Raw genomic sequence first — 5,456 nt, 5'->3', positions numbered from 1 at the left:
ATTTTGAGAAAAATGCTTATTTCTCACCTTTCATTTCCCAAGCTGGTATGTCATTGTTATGAAATGTCATGTCTCTTTACAGACTGCCTGGAACTGATTGACATAACTGGAGAGGATGCCTTAGAACTATTTCATGGGAGCTGAGGGCATTTGGAAAAAAACCTCACTTGTCTAAAAATTCACAGTTTGAAAAAAGCGGGGGGGGGGAGAACTAAATGTCTCAACATTAAAAAAAATATGGTTTTGAGGGATAGAAAGTTTTTTAAATTGTTTCATTTCCAACTCAGGATGATATTTCAAATTAGAGGAAGAAAGCAGAATGCCCTTATTTCTCATTTTGACACACTGTTTTCATGAATAAAATAGTGGCTAAGTCTAGTCATTGGCTAAACTGAAAAATATTTAAACTGCTTGAAGAAAACAGGTTGTATGATTTTGTCAAGGRCTTGTGCATGCTTTTATGAGCAACGTCAATCTTCAAATATCCTACTCTGCACCCATTTAAGTCAATAAGTTCTACATTTCTAACTAATGTAGGATAATGGAGAGGGACTGGCAGAAAGAATGCAAAGAAAGAATACAAGCTCTGTGTCATGGATTTGGATTTTTTTTAAATTGAATTATTMAACCCTAATACCTGTCTAGTTTATGCGTAGTCGTGGCCGAGTGGTTAAGGCGATGGACTAGAAATCCATTGGGGTCTCCCCGCGCAGGTTCGAATCCTGCCGACTACGACCGGGGCCGCGGYGCCCTGGGCGGTGTTTTTTGGCCACTCAAAAATCTATGGGCCCAGATGGGATGCACCCGAAAGTGCTGAGGGAACTGGCCGAGGTTATTGCTCAGCCTCTCTCCATCATCTTTGAGARGTCCTGGAGAGCAGGGGAGGTGCCCGAGGACTGGAAGAGAGCCAACATCACTCCAGTCTTCAAAAAGGGCAAGAGGGAGGAGCCGGGCAATTACAGGCYGGTCAGCCTCACCTCTGTCCCTGGAAAGGTGATGGAGCGGTTCATCCTAGAGAGAATCTCCGGGCATATGGAGGAGAAGAAGCTGCTGAGGAGCAGTCAGCATGGATTCACTAAGGGCAAGTCATGTCTGACGAACCTCATAGCCTTCTATGATGGGGTGACAGGCTGCCTGGATGAGGGGAGAGCCGTGGATGTTGTCTACCTTGACTTCAGCAAGGCTTTTGACACTGTCTCCCATAACATCCTCATACGGAAGCTCCGGGACAGCGGGCTAGACGAGTGCACGGTGTGGTGGATTGAGGGCTGGCTGGATGGCAGAGCTCAGAGGGTGGTGATAAATGGGGCCGAGTCCAGTTGGAGGCCTGTGGCCAGTGGTGTCCCCCAGGGGTCAGTGTTGGGCCCAGTGCTGTTCAACTTGTTCATCAATGACCTGGACGAGGGCACGGAATGCACCCTGAGCAAGTTTGCAGATGACACCAAGCTGGGTGGAGTGGCCGACACTCCGGAGGGCTGTGCTGCCATCCAGAGGGACCTGGACAGGCTGGAGAGTTGGGCAGAGAGGAACCTCATGAGAGTCAACAAGGACAAGTGCAGGGACCCCAGGCATCAGTACAGATTAGGGGTCGACCTGCTGGAAAGCACCTCCACGGAGAGGGACCTGGGAGTCCTGGTTGACACTAAGTTAACCATGAGTGAGCAGTGTGCCCTTGTGGCCAACAAGGCCAAAGGGATCCTGGCCTGCATCAGGAGGAGTGTTGCCAGCAGGTGGAGGGAGGTGATTCTGCCCCTCTACTCAGCTCTGGTGAGGCCGCACCTGGAGCACTGTGTGCAGTTCTGGGCACCCCAGTATAGGAAGGACGTGGAGCTTCTGGAGAGGGTCCAGCGAAGGGCAACCAGGATGATTAAGGGAATGGARCATCTCTCGTATGAAGAGAGGCTGAGTGAGCTGGGCCTGTTTTCTCTGGAGAAGAGACGGCTCAGAGGGGATCTGATTAATATGTATAAGTTGAGGAAGGGAGAATGCAGGGAGGAAGGGGACAGGCTGTTCTCACTGGTGGCCAGCAATAGGACGAGGGGTAACGGCCACAAGCTGAAGCACAAGAAGTTCCGTCTCCAGGTGAGGAGCAACTTCTTTACTGTTAGGGTGACAGAACAGTGGAACAGGCTGCCCAGGGAGGTTGTGGAGTCTCCTACTCTGGAGGTCTTCAAAACCCGCCTGGATGCCACCCTGTGCCACATGCTGTRGGTGTGCCTGCTTGAGCAGGAAGGTTGGACTAGATGATCTGTAGAGGTCCCTTCCAACCTTAAATATTCTGTGAATCTGTGCTGCCATATTAGATGAACATGAAACTAGGATGCATCATGGAAAGAATGTAGCTGAGAAAGACATGGCTTATTAATGATTTTTTTTTTTTAGTTATGCTCAGCTGCAACACTCTGAACTCCTCTTGGCTAGTTCTTAAGCAGACTGTATCATGCCTTCATCATCCTTTCTATAGAGTGTTTTGACATTTAAACAACTTAACTCATAAAATTAATACCAATAGTAAGTGAGCTAGAGAATGGAAAGTGAAGGAAGGGAGTATGTCCATGCCACCAAACACAAAGGCTTGGTGATGGAGGCAATAGTGGCATAAGGATGCAGACACATACCCTGGGATGAAGTGAGGGGAAGGACAGCAGTGAATGRAGAGCATCACATATGCTCTTACGGCATAACTTGTTGTCCAAAGTCACTTTGAGCACTTTGGAGCTCTACATGTCCTTTTTTGAAGACAAGAAGCTATGGGGCTTGCAGGGTCACTGTATTAGAATATTACTCAGCAAAATCAACATTTTTCTCTTCTCTGGGCTAGAACACCCATCCGGGCATCAGAAGATTATTTTTAGTGCCATTCAGATCCTCTACATTAATATGGTCTTAAATAATTTATTGCAATATATAATATGTAGCTATTATACAGGAACACTTTGGTTTGTCATTGAATATGTATAAGGTAAACCTTTCCCCTTAAGTTATTGCTTTGAGATCTGCTTAGGTCTGTTGTACCAATTTGTTTGTAGGACATGCTCTCCTGAAAAAAAAATAAACAAATAAAAATAAAAAATAATAATCCAAACAACAATGAACTAAGCCACAAAAAAAAACCTGTCATGAAAATATASTGGAAAACAAAACTGCTTTCCAGGTACAAATATGGATTTGTAATTTTTTGATATTTATTTTCTAGTTTGCAATAGTAAAATTTATTAAATGAACAGAACAATCTCCAAGCAATTTTCATGTATGCATATCTATAGCATCTCAAAGCAAAATGCAGCAATAAAGTAGGAGGACAAGGCAGAAGGGGAGAGATGCAGATGTGGGATTTATGGTTTCATAGTTTAAATGCTTTTCTATTATAGCTGCAAAATTTCATGGAATCTACTGCATCTGCAAAAGGTGTAAAGGAAATAAGAATGTGGTCCACATACTCTTTCAGAACAAACAAAGAATCTTTTTGGATTTACTGTAATGTTTCTGTTCTAGAGGACCATGCTGGATTTGGATTTCTTGATTGACTGACAGATCTTAGTTCCCTCTAGGATCAATGGAAAAAATAAGACTGCCATTATGGGTATTTAACTTAATGCTGGGTCTACCTTTCTTTGAGTGTTTATGGGGTCATAGGCTAACTGGTGTGGCAGACCTCAAATTAATTGGTCTGACTCATTCAGGCTTTCTTGAATTTCATTTTAAGTGCCTACTATGCATTCATCTTAGATGTCAGAGTAGATAATCTACATATATATTGCTTAGTCCCCTTAAGCATATGCTTTGAAGGGAATAACATTCACTACAAGATAAGACAGCTGGGGTGAGATGTTCAGAGGAATTCATTCTTGGTTTAGCTGTGTCTTCACTGAGGTCCGTAAAACTCACTTTTGCTTCAGTGGGAACCGAGGCTGCCAAGTGTGCACAGTTCTTTATGTTCACATTCAGGTGTTTCAGTTAAATTATAAAAAAAAAAAGCTTACATAACTTAACAGAACTTGTAACATTAGCATATAATGCATGTAATTACTCTATAAGCTAGACACCAATATTTGTGAAAAAACTTTCTGATTTGAACAGAGTACATGAAAGAAAAGTGCATTGAGGTTGATGGAGAACAAAAASAGACGATAAAGACTTTTGCATTGATTTTCTCACCCAAGGTAGAAATTACTGGGGGACAAATTTATGAGGTAGGGCTAACACACTTAAGCTCTGCAGATCTAATGGAAATTGAAAGCTGCCTTCTACTGGATTCACTGTAATTTCTCACATACAGTAATTTTAAATCCTGAAAACTATGGCTCCATCCAGGAACTCCTAGGCAGCAGTGTGTGTTACAGAGCTCTGTAGTGTCTGATGACCTGCTCAGGCACAGGATGAAGGGCACAGATGCCTGCTCTGCTCAGTTATCCAGGTGGGTCAAAACTGCAGCCTCACACAGGGGTCTTAGCTACTGTCAGTCCTGCAGAAAACAGCAGATGAAAATGSGGGTCCACAAAGCAGGCAACAGGAGGAGACTTCTAGCAAACAGAAGAGACTTCTAGAAATATCAATCTACTACTCACCCAAAGAACAAGAAAATAAGTAGGTGTGATAGATTTGATGGCTGTTCTGCAACTGGCACCTCCAGCATTTTCCACCAGGTGAAAAACCTGATTGTGAGACATTTCTCAGGTGCCCAATAAAACCCTTAAGAATCCTACTCTGGAACAATCTAAGCAGGGGTGAATTTGATTTTTTCCAGATGCTTGTCTGGGAGAAAGAACTCTCCCTGTTCTTCTTTTGATATATCCATATGCAGTTGACTTTCTCACTTTAGTCTCAGAGGTTAATTTCATACTCACAAACAGTACAAGAGAGTAAAAGTTATATTAGGGTGGCAAGGCATATGAACAAGAATTAATTCATGAGTGTTGCTTCCTCAGACTGATTTTCCTACAATGTGAATAGGGTGTTAGTGAGATGCCTCAAATATTGTACCATACATCCAGGGACATGAGTTCAGAGCTTATTCCAGGTTGGTGTGAAGGATTTCTCCCAGTCAATGTAGCTATAAGCAACGTTTCACGTCATTGCTCAGGCTGAGGAACCACAAGCTGCCAGATATTACTGCAGATCACACTATTCTCTTCTGTGCTTTGGTTAGAGAAATTAGCATGTCTCGATTAGGCCAATGGGGAAACAGATTTGTACAAACCGTGTATTATAGCGAACTAATAATTGTTCTTTTTTTTTTTCCTGGCAGGTATTTGGATTTCAAATAAATATATATTTTTTTCAGTTTGGCTTTATGTTAACTCCCAAAATATATATGAAAGAATTTTTAGATATCACAAGAAGAGACATTTCAGTAAAAAAATGAGGGATGTATATTTTGAGAAAGCAAGCGGCAGATAGTTCAGTCCTCAMCGTGTTTTCTAGCATGTAGAGGCAGTTACACACAATGTTGTGCA

The 5,456-nt window shown here is 42.8% G+C and overlaps 1 non-coding gene across 1 annotated transcript; it reads left to right on the top strand.

Annotated features, from left to right (window-relative positions):
• The first annotated feature begins 652 nt into the window (after positions 1–652).
• TRNAS-AGA lies at positions 653–734 on the top strand. Its single transcript has one exon. It is a non-coding gene; the product is annotated as a tRNA-Ser (tRNA).
• The last annotated feature ends 4,722 nt before the right edge of the window (positions 735–5,456 follow it).

This window comes from Nothoprocta perdicaria, unplaced genomic scaffold (genome assembly GCF_003342845.1).
Source record: "Nothoprocta perdicaria isolate Ctin4 unplaced genomic scaffold, notPer1 scaffold_64, whole genome shotgun sequence".
In the NCBI taxonomy this organism is placed as follows: Eukaryota; Metazoa; Chordata; class Aves; order Tinamiformes; family Tinamidae; genus Nothoprocta; species Nothoprocta perdicaria.
The sequence above is the reverse complement of the archived record's forward strand: the minus strand, read 5'-3'. Positions and strand labels throughout refer to the sequence as shown.